Source organism: Anas platyrhynchos, chromosome 4, assembly GCF_047663525.1.
Source record: "Anas platyrhynchos isolate ZD024472 breed Pekin duck chromosome 4, IASCAAS_PekinDuck_T2T, whole genome shotgun sequence".
NCBI lineage: Eukaryota > Metazoa > Chordata > Aves > Anseriformes > Anatidae > Anas > Anas platyrhynchos.
The window spans coordinates 69,767,091-69,787,812 of NC_092590.1; positions in this window are offsets into that span (position 1 = coordinate 69,767,091).

The following is a 20,722-nucleotide window of genomic DNA, read 5'->3' on the forward strand; positions in this document are numbered from 1 at the left end:
CAGCTGCACTTCTTCTGTGCATTTCCATTGTGATATAAAACTGAAGTCATACACCAGTGAATCAGGCCTAGAAAGTTTAAGAAAATAAGAAATGAAGGTGTGGTGGGAGGTTAATTTCCCTCCTACAATATTTCACAACACTGAAAGCAACAAAACTTTTTTTTTTTCTTAACTGAAAGAAATGTAATCTAGCTTTCAACTCACCACATAAAGTAGAAGAACTATTGTTCAAAACTTGCTTACAAAGAAGGTCCCTAGTTTGTAGCATATAATGTCTTCTCATTCGTTTTCAATAACAATTATCACTGTCTGGATAGGCTATTGGACTATTGGAAAATACATGAAATAGGCAAAGAATAAGAAAAGAAAGATAGGCAAAGTAATATTCACAGAAAGCAATACTTCAAAGCACCCAGAATTAAAAGCATCAGACATACAGTTTACTGAATGTCTGCACAATAGAGAAGAATTCATCTAAGACCCCTAAACTGAAATGACAGCAATGTTATTTGAGGAACTGGAATATAGTTCTAGGAGTTGTTGTTCATACTGGAGAGTGACAAATAAGATTTGATTTATTTCTGTTTTAAAAAGTTAGCTTTTCTGTGTTGTTTTTTTTTTTTTTTTTCTTTTCAATAATGTTGAAGAAAAAATAAATGTTTAAAACAATTTATTAGTTCACTTGCTCTTGCTTCTCATTGAATTTCTTTCCTAACCCTGTCCTTTATGATTAGGCCTTCATATGACAATGTAACAGTAAATAGCTTACACTGAAGTTAATATTTTCTAGCAAACCATCTATTATGCTAATCCACAAGGAACATGATGGACTACTGAAAAAATTCTCTGGCTTCCAAATGCATCAAATGAAGATCATCATCATCAGACTTTTATTTTTAGTCTTATGGTTCAGAAGAAATGGGTTAAGACTTAGAAGATCTATTCAGTATTATTTAGGGAATTATAACTTCTCTGCATTTCCAGAACATTATGCTCAATAATACTCTAAAACAGTACTAATTTCTCTGCTGCATTGTCAAGTTATCCTGTCTTAGTAACAAGAAACACAGTATGAAACTGGTGAAAAAAAAAGCCGCATAATAGTTTGAGTTCTGTATAATTGAGTTCCCCAAATCTGCCCTCAGATGCTAAATCACAGCTCTAATTTGCAAGAGCAAGAGAGAGACTCATACAATCTGAACAAAAATCAGCACTTACTGTTTAATTCCATCACAAATCTTCTTAGTACATTAACATCATTATTCTATTACTCTATTATTACTTTTAGCTGGGACAATGTTCCCTGACACAACCTTCCCCTAAAGGATTTAGCTGCCCTGACATAAAAAGTAGTCCAGACTCAAGATGTAATTTTGATCTTTATTTTATTTCTGTGTTTTGTAAGAGAAAATGTGATCATGGCAGCAATACCAGCAGCAAAGGGGTGAACTGTCTGTGATTTGCCTTCCCAAAGTAAAGCAAACTTGTGCCTTTGCTTATAGCATTAGCAGTCAAATATATCATCATTTTGTTTAAGGCTACTCAAGAATAGGTCTCCGGAGTATTTTATGAACACAAATCAAAGGTGGTCACTGTCCCAGAGAATTTTAATTTAAAATTGTTCAGATGGAAAATGTGAGAAAACCCATCCACAAGCAGAGTCAAGGAATATAATAATTCAACTCTTCAGGATCTGGGGGAGTAGAAGACAGAGAAAGTGAATTAACTTAGATAAAAATAGGGAAAAGATGGCAAGGAGGACATTTCCAGAGAGAACACAGGCAAAAATAGACTGCAACTTATATGACAGAGGGTGGAAGCCAACACCCTGGAGAGCAGGACAGAGAGGATGCCATCATTGTTAAGGAACGTCCAAAACCTCTAATGTCTGACTCCAGGTCTTACCAGCTGGGATCTCTCCCAACTTATTCTGCAGCTTCTGGCCAGGGACTTCCAGACAGCAGTCACCCTCTGACCTGGTCTGTGACCATTCCTGACAACACTTTTGCTGTTCAGGAGCCCATGCCTGGTTGCCCTCACCTGGCAGTGAAGCTCCCTTGAGGTCATTTAAGAACACCTCTGCAGTACAGTGCTGAGACTGCTGCAACTATATCAGAATACATAATCCCATGGTATTTATGTTCTGTTTGTAAGAAAAACATCATTTTCTAGAGTTTTATCATTCAGGGCACATCCTGTAAACCAACCACCATAGAATGCTGTATTGAAGAAAGCGAAGGCTCAACAAGATAAGGAGTGTACTTTAAGGATAAGAATAATTAAGTGTACTATCAGGTCAAACCTTTCAGAGTTTAAGAGAGTGAGTTTGGAGTGAAACAAAAAAGGTATGCCTTCTCACTCATTGCAGATTTGCATTTGAAAAACCTTGTTATGTTGGAGCAAGCACATTTAACAATTTTTGTTGTTGTTGTTGTTTTGTTTTTCCTGCCAGGCATAAGGTTTCTTTGGAAAGGAACATACTCTGCAAAGCAAGCAAATTCTGCAGATCAGACTGAATCTCCAGTTTTGCATCACTCTCTAAAATAAACAAACATGTATCTGAAATCCCAACGATTTTCTCCATTGATTTCTTAAGGAATTATTCTGAAAGACCACAAAATAGCAATTCCAAGGCATACTTAAGGATTTCCCTTTTTTATTTATGCACAGTTTTTTTTAAAGAACAAACTTCTCAGTGAGAAGTGAGAATTAATAGCAAAAAATAAAAATCAAAATCAAGTCCTAGATCTTTTATTACTATAAATTTTACATATTGCTGAAATTAATGCACATGAACTTGTCAGCATCAGATCAAGTATGATAGAAATTGAGGAAGTTTTGACAGCGTATAGTCAGCACCAGTGTCAACATGAACCTGTCACTGAAAATGATGACACGGGAAGAACCATTTTTCTGACAAACATTGTCAGAATAAATATAGGTATTGCATAATCACACTATATCATTAGTTTTTCACACTAAAGATGTCTTAACAAGAATGCTGTTTTAAAACTATTTGTTGGTAACAAAAATTGATTAAAATTCTGCTAGAGCCATTGAAAATGAATAGCCCTCATAGAATGGAGGCTTCTCCTGCCAATAATGAGAATGGGGTGAAACCAATGCATGAACAGTACTACTATTTCATCTCATTGAGTCTTGGCTGTCAGAAAACATCCCAAACAACAGATCTTTGAGTACTTAATTTTGTTCAAAAAAATAAAATGAAATCATATATCAGGAATGACATTCTTCCCTTCCAGGGCAGCTAAACAGGCAGAGTGGAACTAGGTGTAGTTCCACACACTTCTAAAAGGCTCTTCCATCATCACACACTGCCTTGGAGTCAGTGCAGTGTTGTAACCAGATAAATGAGAAGACCAGAAGCATCAATTTTTCTACCCGTTATCTCTCCCTTTAGATGTTTAATCATTTTACTTTATACAAACAGTCTGATTGAGGCTGCAGTAGAAGTCTTCTTTGTACTCCTTTCATGGTCCTTTGGTGAATAGAGATGTCTCCTCCTCAACCATCATGCATCAGCTCTCTTCTCATCATGCTTCATAGATGTTTAATTAGTTCATCTCAGAGAACCTGGCAGAATTCAGAAGTTGCTGCTAACACAGAGCTTCTTCTGTGCTCCTCGAGGGACAACCTTGGAGGTGAAGATAGGGATGTTCATCTGTTACTATGGAGACAAAAGCAGAGTCAGCATTCACTAATGTCCCATTGGTGCACAGTGACATTTCTGGGTCTCTATAGTAACAGAGGAGTTTCTTGGTCTCTCTGCCCATCTCTAGGGTGAAAGAGCAGTCCTAAAAGGACTGAGATACAAGGACTGAGATGCAAAGATTGATTCCAGTGACTGTAGTTAGATTCCACAAAGACAAACAATTAAATGGTTGTTTTCTGTTCACTCATAGGAGAATATTTCTGCTACTGAACAGTATCATGCAATATGGAATAGAAAGTGACAGTTGAGTTCCAGAAAAAGCTGATAGAAATTATAGTTTAGGAAAATCAGACCCTGAGTTTGCAAAAATAAGCTATGTTTATGAAAGACTACAGGCTTGTCCTGTTTTTTCATGTTCTCTTAGATTTACTATTTTTACGCTGTATGTTTTTTATAATGACTGGTCTGTGCTTAAGAAGCTGAGTTTGATTTACACAGAGTGTCTAAAAAAACAATTAACTACATTTTTTCTCATACAGTGATCCATGATTCTTGAAACAATTGTAATAGAACTCAAAGGATGTTAAGAAATGTTCAGATCCAAGTTCTGTTAGCAACCTGTAGATGTTATTGGAAGCTCTTGTCCAGGCAAAGTGGCTGAGTGTTTGCAACTGCAGCCAGGAATCACAGCTGGCTCTCAGTCTCACACTGAAATACTTGAGATGCTTCCAGCAATTACAGGTAATCACAAATTTCCTGGTGAATACAAATGCTTCAGGGTAATGGGACATAGCATGATGATTGATAGGTGTACCTAAAAATGGAAATTTAGCATTATCACCTAGCATATCTATTATTTGAATAATCTGGGTAATCACAGAACAAGATTAAGTCCTAAGGAATAGGCATGATATCCCCTGGTCCCTTCTTTGGTTTTGTGATAGAATGACTGCAAATTGTGAAGAAGGAACTATCTTACTTTTATAGTGAGAATTTTTGAACCTTTCAACAGCAGGACTACATACTGAGTTAAGGTTCTGCTATTGTAATGTTTGTTGTTGTTGTTGTTTGTTTTGTTTGTTGTTTGTATTTTCTTTTTTCCTAATAATTTTGAGTTCTTCTTTGAGAAAGATCTAGAGGTGTAGGTCTCATTAACAGCAACTTTAATGAGGACAGTCCATTGTCTCCATTTACTTTCAGCTTGCTTTCTCAAATATCTGAGCAAAACTGGAAAAATCAAACTTGTATATGATACAAAGAACTGGGATAGATAGCATAAAACACCCAGGAAAAAAAAAAAAAAAAAAAAAAAAAAAAAAAAAAAGATAAATCTCAAAAGATCCAAAATGAACCTCTGAGCAGCTGCTCAATATTTTCAGGAAAAAATCTATGATTGCTTATAGAGTATGGAATCGGACAGGGCATCAACAGCAAGCTACATATACACTCAAGCATCAATTGAAAGAGTAAAGCAAATCACAGGGTCAGAGGGTGAGCTTAAACTCAGTAAAGGATAATTTTAAAAAAAAAAAAAAAAGAGAGAGAGAGAGAAAGAAAACCAGAAAAATAAATAAATAAATAAATAAATACATAAATAAAAACAAGCATAAGGAGCAGGCAAAGGCATGTAACAGGATGTATGCAGAAGTTTATATGCAAGGGCAATGTTTTCTTTAGAGATTGTCTCACTGGCTTTTCCTTGTGAGCTGAGATCATGATCCACCTCCAAGATGACTTGGGTTAGAGATTTTCTTATCAAATATTCATCCAAGGAAAGAGAGGCATTGACTGTGTTTCCTTGGTTAAAGTAGGGAGCTTTCAGGTTCAGTGAGGCAATTCGGCAAATGTGGGAGCTGCAACATGACCAGAAGTAACAGGACTGCCTTGTCACACTCAGGGAATAGGAGAAACAGAGCACAGGGTGCTTTCTACTTTATGCTAAATAGCTACAAAACTGCCAGCATGATTGTTCAAGTAATTTCAGTTGGTTTACAGTCATCCAGTGGATAATAAAAACAGGCCAGAAAGAAAAGAACTTTAAAAGAGCTCTGTTTCTATTCTCTGGCTGATAAAATTGCCTATTGACAAGTGGTAACCCACAGCAACCAGAAAAATATATTGAAGATATAAGTTAATAATTACAGTGATACACTGTGCCTGTAGCTCTGGGATACAGTAATGTGTTTTCTTGCTGTCCATCTTAAACTAGACTGTAGAAATCCATATACTGAAGCTATGTTCAGGACCTTATTCAAGCAGATGGCTGCACATTCAATGAATGAAGCAGATCCCTGATGTGAGATTGAGGGCTCTGGCTTGCCCTCCATAAACATTTCCATCTGAGATTGTGCAGAGAGTGAATTGCCTAAATCAGATGACTGATGTGCTTATTCTCTCTGAAGTTTTCTGTCCCTCATATGAGTAATTTTCAGTTCAAGATGGACCACCTCATTTTTATCTAAGTACTTCTTAATCACTTTTTGTGCTTCTATTAGTATCATCATGTCCCTAAATCTCTTTTCAGCTTTGTAGGCTCTGAAGCTCCTATTTTTCACCATTTGTTTCAAAAAGAGAGTTTTTTTTTCTTTCCAGTCTATCACTTAACTCAATTAATGTCTCATATTTCTTTGACAGTACAATGTGTGTTATCATTGTGATTTTCATGATCTACTTAGGAACTCAAAGCAGCTTTTTTTTTTTTTTTTTTCCTCTCTCAGAAGAACTCCTCTTTGCAAAAGCCCAGATTCATTAGGCCTAAATTAGGAGCCTAGTCACTTACAGAGAGTAATTCAGCCCATCTCACACCTAAACTGACCCTTCAAAATACCTTGTTCTCTCATTTGTCTATGGAGAGCACTAAAAAAAAAAATAAAGCTTATGATGTAGGTTTATCAGTTATGTGTGTAGAGTTAAGCAGGAAGGACCACAGTCTTTTGCCTCTTGTGGCAAAATCTTAATTCTTTCCTCTTGTTCATAATGACAGTTAATTTACTTTGCCTTCAGTGACAGTTAATTACATTTGCCTTCTTTTTTTAAAAATAAATCCCAAATAATATGCTGATTGACAGGTCGTTTTAGAAATCTAATATCAGCTTTCAATCTGAAATGACAGTTTGCAATACCAGATTCTGTAAGGTAAAACCTTATAATATGTTTAATTTCATTCATTTGTCATTGCAGAGAATTAATAAAAGGGGGAAAATATCTAATGTAAACAAGTATGTACAGAACAAGCTTGCAACTCCATGTAGCGAGCATTCTGTAATCTGTAGTGATTCAGGCTCCACTAATTGCAGAGCACAACTAAAAGTAATTTAGAGAATACAAATGGAGGAGGAGGAGAGTTGCAACTTGCCTCCAGACCAAAGCCATGAAGACTCTTCTATCTTCTATCGATACAGTAAATATTTCCTTGATCTTTATTTTTCATTTCTTTTCAACCTTTCCAGCTCCTCATATAATCAATTTAAAATAAGAAAACACCCTTTTCTTCCATTCTCTGTGTTGTTCCACACCATCAGTCCTTTTCCACCCTGTCAAATAGTCTGGCAGCCCATCACTGATTTACTGAGAAATAGATTTGCATGTCTTATACTCAGGATTAGAAAGAAGCAGGAATCCAGACTTTTGTCAGTGGATGAACAAAATGCAAGAGAATAACATTATTTGCCCCTAAACTCTGAAAACTTTTAATCAGTTCATTTTCTAGAGACACCATCTCCTTTCCTGATAATACATCTCACCCCAAATAGTAGGCTGACATGAACTCCTAAATAAATAAAATGGGAAAGAATGTTCTTCAGCCAATAATAAAGTCAAGCCACCTTGAGGACATGGAGACAAAGAGTTTATATTTTGTTGTACAATGCATATATGTGTTGACTGTCTCTGTTACTTAGAGTGAGGAAAAAAAATAAAACTACATTTTTCAATATTTCATTACTGAAAAAAAATCAGCAATAAGACATTCCAAGAATCTAAGGGGTCTTTGGGAACATGATCAGTGTGTTTCTACTATTCAATAGTTAATTCTGAATCAGCGATGCTGCAACACTCTTACACCTCATCCCCATGTGCCAGATGCAGTTGCATCTGCTCTTTGGGTTGATGGAGGAGAGCAGCCACAGCAGCTGCAGAGCACATGTGTGTCTAGATGCACACATGTCCCTGAAATGAAGGTTGGAGAAGAACCCATTCATGTGCTCCGATGCTAGGGAAGAGAATACATGTCGCCACAAGTATAATAACTGTTGACTAGCAGAAAAGTGCACAGAAAAAATCTCCAGACTTGCAGGTGGTACAAAGCTCTTTGGAGAAGTAATTCTGTGTTGATAATAAGTCCAGAAGGACCTCACAAAAGTGAGAAAGTGAGCGAAAAGGTAGCAGGTGGTCTTCAACATAAATTACTGCAAGGTGATTGTCTAGGCAAAAGTATTCAAAATTACATCTACATGATGCTGACCTTTAAACTGGCAGTGGCAGTTTGGGAAAAATAATCTGGGATCATCACTGGTAATTCTAAAATCATGAATTCATTGTATGGTTGTAGCTGAATGCCTCCCATCTCCTCACCCCTCTAAATATATATTTAAAAAAAAGGGGGGGGGGGGGGGTCACCAGGACTGATATTGAAATGGAGCTTTGGTGTCATGATATCTTGGGTATTTCATGTACTTATGGTCTCCATACCATGGGCTGGACTAGTGGTGATAGAAAAAGTATAGAAGATGGCAAGCAAAAAGATCAAATCAATAGAGAATCAGTCTTGCTTGGATCTTTAGTTTTGGAGGACAAGGCTGAAGTGAGTATTATTGAGATGTACAAAATCATGAAATCATATGATAAAGTGAAAGGAGAACTGTGATTTATCAGATCTTATGGAAGTAGAATTAGGGAGTGTTGGATGATATCCAGATAGCTGGATGTCAATTTAAAACACATACAGAATTGTTTATACATTCAGTAGGGAACCTAGAGTTTGTTGAAACAGGCTTGGGGGAAGATTCATCAGTAGCTTCAGAAGGAATTGGAGAAATTCACTGTTTAGTTCTTAAGGGAGTAAATAAAAGCATACTCTTTAACTTTCCTAACCTAATGACTGTGAATGCTGGAAACAGTATGTGGAGTTGGATAAAAAATAAAGACCAGGCTCAGGTACTCCCCTTAAACCGTATTATCTAATGACATTTTCAGAATATAGGGATAGCTGGAGCAGACATCAAGCCACTTAAGGCATTTCATAAGGGCATTTCATGCTCCTACAACTAATCAAAGACATGCCCAAGCAGCTGCCAGTCCCTCACCTGGTACTAACACTCACTCTCCATCCATCCAAGGTCATAGCTCAGCCACAAGAGGTACCCATTTTTAAGCCCATTGGCTCAAATCCTCACCTCAATCATGTTGTTTCTGTAGGTTTTTTTTTTCCATTTTTTTTTCTTTCACTAAGTCATTTTCAAGCACACTTAGTCACATCACTGAGACAGAATGAGTACCATAGAGAGAAGTCAATCTTCTGCAGCATCTCTTGTGCTGTTAGAAGACATAAACTGAATTTAGAAAGCTCCAGACCAACATTTAGTTTAATAAATGGGTCTTTTCCATGTGCACATATCGCTATAATATTATATTAGTGTATATTTGTCTGTCTGTAGGAAATCTGATTTACTTTATAACTTACAGTATTGTTGTAGATGTCCATGTATTTTAGCTGAGTTCAGTGCACTTCTCTACTTTAAATAACAAACAAGTGACTTGTTAAACAATGCAGTGTTTATAATCTGATGTTTTGGCCAGTGTTTTCTAAGGATAAAGGATTTTCAAGGTAATGCAATGTCAAATTAGCTACTCATGTCATCAGCTACTCATATCCTGGTAGCTAACTATCAAATTTTGAAGTTCTAATTAAATTCTTTGTGGCTTACAGTATACTTATCAGCCAGTCTAATATGATTTGCTTCAATGTTTTCTTCAATAATTTAACTCAGGTTTTGTAGATGTATTATGCACATTTCTGGAATGCTAATATTTGCTGTGTCTTAGTAAAATAATTCAGCTAAATACCAGAAGTATTCCTGCAAGAGGTTTGGTTTCTACAGGGAAATAGAGATATTGAACAAATTACATACCTTCTAAGGTATGTATATCGGAACACAGCTATAAACAAAAATTCAGGTGGACAGGACTACTAAGCTCGTTAAAGAACAGTTTCTTCTTTTCATGTTTAAGTTAACAAACAATTTGGAAGAAAATATTAACTTGTTACTAATAAAATTTGAGAGAACACCAAAACTGTTGAACTGCTAAATAATGAAGAGATCAGGCTAATAGACCATTAGTGATTGTAAAATGTATCTTTAGGATTAAAATGAATCCTCAGGATGATTTTTGCTAATAATTTAGAAATTTTAAACTTTTTAATTCCTAAGAAAATGATCGCTGGAAGTACATATCCCATTAGAAATTACATATATGTAGATTATCCAAACTTGTTTTTCTTGGGCACATTTTATGAGTTCCTTAAAACTCTTCAATAGGCTAGAGAGGACCATAAGCAAGCACAGCTTTAGATCCAGATCCTTATGTGGACAGATTTTCCCTACAGATGTAGCTGTCCCGCAGGTCTTAAGTATAAGAGAGATTGTCAGGCACCAGAGCAGAGCAAAAACAGCAGGGAAAAAAGAGCTAGTAGTGTGAAATGCAATTAAATAAATTTGTAGTACAGATAGAAAGGATTTCACATAGAAGTATAAAAAGTCCCCTGTGGTTCCTGGAGAGGACAAAAAAATAACTCTGTGATGTGTATCATTAAACGTTGTGCTTCTATAATCAAAATTGCCCTAGAACTCTGAGAGGCTTCCCTGCAAACAACGCTGGAATAACTACTTCTACAAATGTTTGGTGTGGACTGTGTCTCCATTTTCCAAATAAGGTTTCCTCTGTCAGAACAAGCTGAATAAAAATGTTTTGACTGTGAGATTGCTGCACTATAATTCTTTCATCTAGGCAACAGGAGAAGTTTAAAGCTCTTAATTTTAAATAATCACTACTGAAAAGAACAGTTTAGATCTTTGGCTGGAATAAATTGATGTAGCCACATGAAATCAATGTGGCTAAACCTACTTAAATGCAAAAAAGGTCTGTCTCTAAACCTAAACATCCGAGAAGTTAAGATTATGCATGCAAATTCAGCAAACTCCTATTCAGATGCAAATTTCCCGTGGGAAGAGGGAGAAGGGTAGGAGAGAAACACTTCTCACCTCCACTCACATCCCTGCATGCCAGCACTGCAGTGCACACCTTAAGGCAGGGAGCCTCTGCATCTGAATTGCAGACCTGCTGCATTAAGGCAGCAAACATGGAAATGCTTCTGCCCATCTTTTTGGATCCTGAAGTGCTTTGGCACCCACTCCTTTAACGAGCCACCCCAATTTTGGAGCCTTCCTGCACTATGGAAGGAGTCGCATTTTTGGTGTGTGTGATGGTGGCATCCTCCAAGCTATTCAAAACCTACAAGTCTTGTGCAAGGGATGGTGGGGCTGGCAACTTCCCAGCACAGCCAGTGGGACCGGAAAGTAAAGCTGTTTGGGTTTGGGGTAGTGTGCAGAGTGGTTGTAGAGATGCAGAAAACATTGGGCCATAAGTTTATTGGGAGTTCAGCATTTTTATATATTTTTATAGAGGTGGGTCTTAGAGTAGTGAAAAGGATTTAACACCTGTGTATGATACCAGGCTTCATTAATTCTCCTCCGTGTGAGAGGAGGAACTTGTTCTACAGCAGGCAAACATTTCTGTTATCTCTTCTCTGGTGGAGGAGTGTCAGGAAACAAGTATTTCTCAAAGTTGTTTTCATTATCTTTCTTTGAGGAAAACAAATAATTTCTTCAAGCTTATCCCCTGCCAGTTTAATTTGGGTAGGCTAGTCTGGTGGCCTGCAGCAGGAGCAGATGTAAAACTGTGCAGGGCAGAACGAAATGATTGATAATCATTGCTTTAAGAGCAGAATTGCATCTGGAGTGACCTGAATGAATATTGATCTGAATGAATACTGATCTCCATGCAACATGAAGAGCATGTGTGAGCATGTGTGAACATCATGCAGAGAGAGATTCCTTTAAGGAAATAGAATCATTCCATTTGATAATTTTTTCTTGTTTCATGGTATTTAGCTCTTTATCACAGTCAGTTCTCAGAAGCTTAGTGTTTATCTTCATACTGATTCTGAACCTGAAATAAAGGGATTAAAAGTCCTCAGTTATGTGAAGGCTTTGCATTGACAGGAGATATGTAAGGAATGAAGCAGCTGAATCACCAGGCAGAGAAAAAGCAGCCTGCTTCCTTTGGCACGTGGGTGCTCACAGACCCGCACCAAGGGACATGCTTCTCACAGCAACAAAAGCTGCTGCACACCACAGACACTGACAGGCATGGCTCCACAACATTGCTTTGGCACTAGTTATATTTGCAATATGTGGAAAAATGATGGGAAAGCCCAGCACTACTCTTCCCTTCATTGCAATTTGCAAAGCCAATGTTTTTTTAGGATTGACATACAAACATTAGTTTTGCCTAGCATCTCTGTAAACAGAAAAGCTCAGTGAAGGCTAATTTTAAACAGATTTGTGTCTGGAAGATAAAGTTAGGTGCTTCCTTGTTTAATAAGGGATGAAAACATTCAGCAGTCTTTCCCTGAGCATAAGGAGTGGCATACTTTCATTCATCCTGAGGCTAACTTTTACACAACTTGTAGAAACATAATACTTTTGAGATTTCTTGTCCTCTATAGTTACTATTGACCAGCAAATTAAAAGGCTATTGGCAGGCCCCAGAGGCAGACAGATGCATAGACTTGTTCACCAGTGCAATATCACTGAAGCTTCATTTCCTTATGGTTTTGACAAAATTGCATCCTGAAGCTAAGGCACTGCACAGTGTTTGTCAGTGCACAAAAACCATGCTACACACCACACAGTGCAGCAGTCTCTTTATTAATGTTCTGGCAGGAGCACTAAGGGTTTCAGAACAACATGCCCTAGGGCAGTAAGAACAGAACCACATCCAGTCCGTGCCAAAAATCAACAGTCAGCAGCCTCCCATGCAGAAACACTACTGAAAGGCACACTGACCATAATCCAAGGCAAAATGCCCAAGTAATGGCTGCTTCTCTCTTCTAACTAATTAACTCTACTAACGTGAGTGTCATACAGGTCCTTGGAGCAGTCAGGGTCTCCTCTGAGCTCACCTAGCTGGGGAAAGAGGAAGTCCATCTGTCTGCAGAAGTGCATGAGCACTTCTGAGAGTGAAATGAGAAGTGCATGAGCACTTCTGATGAGTCTTTCAGGCTTATCTTTGGGTGACATATCAACATCTTTGCTATTGTTTGCTTGAATTACAAGCTACATTAAAGTCTCCAGGTTTTTTAGTAGTCTGTGGACATTGTTCTTCAGCTAGCAACATAAGTTATATCAAGACAACTCATTTCTATGAAACAATAGAAACAATAGAAAACAACAGTTCAAAGTTTCTATGAAACAATATGAAACAATAGAAAACAACAGTTCAAAGTTTCTTCCTCTTCTTTTCCATGAAGCCAATCTCCTCTAGGATTTGTCATAGAAGGTACCTCCCATTGCACTGTGCTCTGTAGCGTAGTATCTATACATAGCTCATACTATAAAACAAATGCACTGGGAGAAAGCTAATGATAATTAGGTTTGGAGGCTTCAATGTGGTATTACGCCACAGTTCAGCCTCCTTTTTGGTAACAGCTTGTAGAGACTGTGAAAGATAAATAACCTATTCAGGGAAGAGAAGGACACAATATTACCTTGAGGTGAGCTCTCCAGTTACAGTTCAAGTTGCTTTAAAGATGAAAATGCTAGGTATGTATGAGTAATTTTGCATTGTATCAGTCCAAAGAAGCACACCAGTTGCAGTCAGGAAAGGTTCTATGCCTTCATATGGTTTGTGTGCACAATATGATACTATGTCATTCTGACTAACAATGGAAGACAATAGACACTGCTAATGTCCTGTGTTTAAAAAGAGCTATTAGATATCAGTATCATCAAAGAATTCAAAAGTAAGAAAACATACATCAAAAGGAAGCAGCCTATATAGATAAAAGATAGATATGAAAACTGTTAAACTGTAATGAGATAAACCAAAAGTTAGGGATAAGACTGAAAACCATAAAAATAACTGTTGTAGTTTCCCTGTAAGTATTGAAACTAAATGTTAACTCTTATGTTGTGTCAAAGTCAGAAACTCTTGTTCAAAGTATAGGATTCACAAAAGCCTAAAAGTTGTAGCTACTAAATAGAAAATTATGTTAAATTGCTGTGAAGCAGATAAATAGTTCATAATGACTCTTTTCAACATTGAAAGTGAAAAAAAAAAAAAAAAAAACAGGAAAAGTTTTAGATGGCTAAACACTCTTGTAAACTTTACCTGATCCCTGGCCCAAACATTGTTCTCCTTTCCTTCTCACAGATATGCTGGTTTATCAGGTGAAATCCAATTTGTGTTAGAACAGTTTTGCACATAAAACCTAGTTTCATTAAGGAAAAAATACCAACATTAAGATGGCTAGTGTTGTTACAAGAAAGTAGATAGAAAAAAGTAGCTGGAAGCAAATTGGAAAGTGATGCTCTCCCCAGAGTTCATGAGCAGGGGTGTAATGGCTGGCAAACTGTCCTTAGTCAATTATCTGTTACATTCCCATCACAAGACACAGCTTTTAGTTGACAACTCTAATTATTTAAGCTAAATGTTCATTTTGTTTCTCCACACAAATGAGTGTCCGTCTGGGGTGGGTAAAGCAGTAGCGGGAGCAATGTTCTTCAGCAGAGGTGAAGGAACCTCCAAAAGGAGAGGGAACTACCAGGACCCACACAGAAGAGGCAGGCCTGGGAGCCCTGTGTACTCAGCTCCTGACTTACCTACATTTGGGAAAAGACATTTGAGAAGAGGGGACTAATGTGACCCCCAGAACATAAGGCATGAACAAGGGGAGAGACATTTAGGTCCTAGAAGGCTCTGGTTCATCTTTAGTAGGGCCAGGAGCAGTGGTGTGGTGGCCTAGGGTATGATACCATTAACCACCTTCAGAAGGAGTGCCTTTCCGTGGAGAGGTACCTCCCCAGGGAGCAATACCTACATTATTTTGCATCTCTAGTTCTTAATGTTGATTAACTTGTGCCAGTCAAGTACTTTACCTGGGGCAGTAATCATGAGCTTGGCAAGGGAGGGCATTGGAAGAGAACACAGTATTCATTCTACCTTTATTTTCAGAAATTTCCCTGCTGGCATTTGTTGCCATTAATCACTTAGAGTTGATTTCAACTCCTATCAAATTAAACCTTCAAAATAGAATTAAAACAACCAAAAAGGGCCTGAAAAAGTCTTCCAAAAAGATACATTCACATAATGAGAATCTCTTAACATGACTGATGGCTCAGCAAAAGAAAAATATTGTTATCACAGTGCCACAAGAATGAAAGCCACTGCCATGTTGAACCATCCACACCACTCCAGAACATGCACACACACCCCTGGAATAAAACTACACTGAAAAGTTATGCAGCTCCTGAACAAACTTAAGTTCATCTTACGTATCTTTTCTGTTTTGTTATCTTCCCCTCTGTGGCCCTGGAACTTCCTTCGAAGGCAAGAGGAAGGATAGTAACGAGCACATAAGCATCTTTCTGGTGTTATGGCAGGGCATAGCCTAATGCTTGGTGTATTACACGTTATTAAAATAGCGTTTACAATCATAATTATTAAAGTTCTTGTGATGTTCTCTGTAGTATTCATTGTATAGTGCCTATCTACCTTGCAGGCACTGGATAACTAAATCCTTACTGTACTACTCTGAGGTGAAGTATATTAATTTCGCAGGTAGGGAACTGACCCAGAGGCATTGAGTATAAAAATTTCCTGCAATGTTGGGAGCTTAGTTTGCAGAAGCTATAACCCTTCCTGGAGAATATATATTGATCAAATTTCTCCTTAGGATTGCTAAATGTGCTTTTTAAAATTTAATTTACATTAAATTAATTTACATAGCATGGACTATCTGTTTTATAGACTAAACTTACAAGAACACCTGATTTGCATAAGCTTCTTCTGACCTGCTGTTCTCACCCCCCCCCCCCCCCCAAAAAAAAAAAAAAATTAAGCTGAGGCATAGGCTTAGCTCTTAACAAGGGGTAATATTCTACAAAACACAAGACATTGTGTCCAGTACTAATTCAAGAAATAAGATTTTTACTATCAATTTCATCATGAACATGATTTTCTTTATTTACTTAAGAAAACAAAAACATTATACTTTGTTGTTGTTGTTAATTATGTAGAAAAACAAAACAAACAAACAAACAAAAAAAAAAAAAACAAACATGCTTTTTAAGTGTGCAAGTGGAATGACTATAAACAAAGCAAAACATCCCAAGCCTTGGAAGAGGCCAACACAACAAGTGTGAATTCTAGGATTTCATCTTGCTTCACAATATTAGAGCTGGTTATCAATATTTTAGCTGGATCTTTTCAAGAATGATTATGGTTTCTGATTATACAGTAGAAAGGAGTCTGTGGAAAAAGTAGCCTTAAAGCTAAACAACCAAATCAAAACAGTTTTATTTCCCTTGCTATAATTAGATGTTTCAAACTGTATATGCAAATCAGCCAGAACTTTAAAGAGCAGTACATTTAAAATATGAACTCTTAGAGAGGCTTATAATTCAAAAAACTGAAACCGAAAGCTTTACATCCAATTTCAGCACCAGAATATACAGAACAATGCAGCACCCCAAATAGGCCTTTATAACACACGCCTTTCAGTAGGAGCGATGCCACACACGGAAATAGCTCCCTTTCATACTCATTACAGCTGCCTGCTCCAAGTGGCATGTCACATCTTTTGCTGTGTTTCTTTGTCCTTCATTGAAGGATTATTTACTCGTCTAGTTCTTTGAGTTAAGGCACATTAAAAGTAACCAATAATTTGTGACATTCAAGAAGTGGCAGTTCATTTGAAAAAGTTTTAAACCTGTTATTTGGGAACCCTTCAGGAAGTCTCATGATCGAATCCTCCAGTATGGTTACCTATATTCAGTTATCATGCTAAAAAATAGAGTCATTTTCTATTGGATCTTTTATTCTGTAGGCTTCTCTCTTCTTACTACTAACACTTTACAAAGGATCATATTGAGCTGTAGAAATGCTGAGCCCAAGCAGTGTGACACAAACAGACATATACTGGACATTTTTCCTGATGCAGAATTTTGCACATACAGTATTTTGGCAGTCACTTTTGTTTTGCAAAGCAAAAATAAATTTCAAGTCACCATGTTTTATCAAAACCATATGGCTCAACTCAAAGTTCTCCAGCTTGGCAAGATTTGCTTGTGGAAGCAAACGTGATGTGAATAGCTGAATTCCCTCTGCAGTTTAAATGTGTTCTTAGAGATGGCCCTGGCTGATGCTGAAAACAAACTATATTTGATTTAAAGTGATAAGCACATAATTTAATTCCAGTTTATATCATTAAAAAAAAAAAAAAAAAAAAAAAAAGTTAGATATAAGTAGCAGAAAGAAAGAAAATCTGAATATGAATTAATATTGCCCAAAACAGAGATGTCAATGGTTAAACTGTAGGATTTGGTGGAATCCCTCTAATATCTCTGTAGAAAATCTATTAAGGCAAATACTGCCTCAGAACCAGTACTTGAGATTTCTTGTGAATTATGAGATAAAAGACACCTTTTACAGTCTTTCCTTAAGTAATTGAAGAAAACAGTGGAAAGAAAAGGGAGAATCCCTTTTTCTGGAGATATTGCAAATACAAATTCAGGCAAGATACACCTTTTATTGACAGTGGAATAAATCATGACACTAAGCAGTCTGAACACTCTGAACACTCTAAATATCAACTTCAGACTAGCAAAAAAGCTGAGCTCATTAAATTTATTTGCATAAGATATTTTCATGTGTTACCAGAATTTATGCACGGGGCAATTACTTCACCTACTGGTGTCACTCAAAGCTGGAAGGATCAAGGTTTGTTTTGGTGCTGCTTGTTGTGTTTCAAGGACCATATGTTCACCTTGAGTTTGAAGCAGCAGTGAAGTTCAGCCCAGTTGTCTGTCCTGGCTGCACACCTCTTGCAGGAAGAGAGCTGTTTGCACCATGTAGCAAGTCAGACCTGGAAGAGGCTTTCCTTTGTCCACCATCCCTGGCTCCACCAGAAGAAAAACCATATCCACCACATCAGTGCTCAGATGTACACTTCAGGACTCAGAGTACAGATGCATGTCAAATTTTCACCAAAATAAACACTTCTGGAGCTCTAAATTTCTCATGTAAACACATCCACAGCACAGACCCTTATCCCCTGCTTCCCCACACACTCACACACACATGAAACTAATGAAATGCTGTGTCACTGTGAGCTATGTACCACTGCAATTAACTTTTTCTGTATTTATTCCCACCATCAAGGTCTTGTACTTTGTGTACTAAAATTCACTCATTTCAATGAACAGCGAAACCCAGCTCTCCTGGAAATGGTCATATAAAATGCTAGTTGCAGCAGAATGACTGTCCATACAGCCAGATTTCAATTCTGGGATTTAGCATTACACTGTAAAATTGGAGTAGGTCCAGTGACATCAATCGAGTAGCTCTGGTTATACATGACTTAAACCAAGATGAAAGTTAATTGTCAGTAATAACACACCAGCAAACCTGTCTTCCTCCAAAACACTGCCAAACAATCATTCTCAGTTCCTTTGCATCAACTTTTAGTTCTATTGCAGTAAAAGATGACTGGCCCAACACCCATTTTAAGGAGTATTTGGAGTAGACTGAAATGGCAGTCAGAAAACTTCTTGCTATCTCTTCACATTTTGTTAGCTGAAGATCATCTTACTCCTTCTTCACCCTTTCCAGCTAAAGCAGAGCCCAATTATTAACCAAGTCATTAACGTGGTTGAAGCTATGATGATATGTGGTGTAAAGTTGGGATAACAGTGGAGAGGTGTTTCATAAAATGTTCTCAGGAAAAGCAAAATGTTACGGCATTCCTCTCTGATTCTTAGTGTAGTGGAAAGTAGACACATCATTTCTCTGAGATTCAGGCTTATTTAATGACATTTTGTCTTACTGAAAATGCAGTGTCATCTTTACCAATGGAAAAAAATTCACCTGATTGGTAAGAATGAAATTGAAACATTAGCAAGACAGAAAATCAATTTTCTTTAAGGAAAATAATTCTTCCAGATAAAGAAATTCAAGAGAATTCACATAAAAGCTCTGATTTTTTTTTTTTTTTTTTCCTAATGACTCAGGTCTTCATTTTTCTCAGCAGTAACTGTATTTGGTAATCATTTACTTCTATTGGAATTACTATTTTTCTTGTTAGCTGACTACTATGAAGCCATTTAAAATCTGTTAGCTGACTACTATGAAGCCATTTAAAATCTGTGTCACAACACTAGACACTCTCAGTCATTTATAATCTAGATTTGTTGATGTCTTAGTATGTATCATGTTAATAAGCATGGGTAATATGTGGGAAACATCAGTTATGTCTATGTATTAAAGAGCCCTGATAAAGACAGATACAGAGCCATGTCTGCTATGACCTCATTTTAGATGCTTAGGTGTTGGAGAGTGTCCAGAGGAGGGCTACGAAGATGGTGAAAGGCCTGGAGGGGAAGACGTACGAGGAACGGCTGAGGGCACTGGGCCTGTTCAGCCTGGAGAAGAGGAGGCTGAGGGGAGACCTCATCGCAGTCTACAACTTCCTCGTAAGGGGGTGTCGAGAGGCAGGAGACCTTTTCTCCATTAACACCAGCGACAGGACCCGCGGGAACGGGGTTAAGCTGAGGCAGGGGAAGTTTAGGCTTGACATCAGGAGGGGGTTCTTCACAGAGAGAGTGGTTGCACACTGGAACAGGCTCCCCAGGGAAGTGGTCACTGCACCGAGCCTGACTGAATTTAAGAAGAGATTGGACTGTGCGCTTAGTCACATGGTCTGAACTTTTGGGTAGACCTGTGCGGTGTCAAGAGTTGGACTTGATGATCCTTAAGGGTCCCTTCCAACTCAGGATATTCTATGATTCTATGATTCTATGTCTACCTCTGACTTCATTTGACTATTTCAAGTGTTGGCAGTAAATGCAAGGAGAAAATATATACATAAAAATCACTCTGCACTAACATCAATGCCTAAATTCATTTCCCTGCTGTAACAGTATTCTATACCGCCATTATAGACTGTACTTGAGACAAGTTTGAAAGACAGTGCTTAGAGCTAATTGCATCCATTCAACTTGTGGCAGCAAGATTGGGTTATGTTTGGGTTTTCTTGGTGGAGAGTCTGTTGGTTCATCCTCAAGTAGAGCCAGAGTACAAGGGAATGTGTAGGTGGCAAGGGACCACTTTGCCACTTCTCTTGTCAGCATCTCTCTTACTTAAAAGTAACCTATGCTTTCTTTTGTGTGATGTAAGCACTTAGTATTCATCTTTTAGAATGGCATCCACTGTCCAGAGGTCCCTTCAGACCTGAAGAGCTCACGTGGCTGAAGGCAGTCCTAATAAAAGATATGGTCTAAAAGGTAACAGTTGTAATAAAAGATATGACCTCTTCTTGTCTTATTTGTACCTCATGATCATAACAGTAACAGCAGCACTACCAGTACAGTATAATCAGGCAGAAGAGAAGGTCCTAAACATGGAAAAAATACCTGGCAATACTAAAAAAATAAAAATAAAATAAAATAAAATAAAATAAAATAAATATATATATATATATAAAGAATTATCCCTCTATTTTCTGAAAGCCACATTTCATCAATGAAATAAGCACCTCAGGAAGCTTTGGATTCGTATCAGTCATCTAGACACAAAACCTGTATACACGAGTGACACAAACCTTAGCATGGCAGAGGGGGGCTGCCAACTGTACTATACAGCTTCTCAAAGCTCGGCCTCATAGCATGGATGTCTCTGCTCAGACCCTTCTGCCCCTATCTTCTTGCTTTCAAG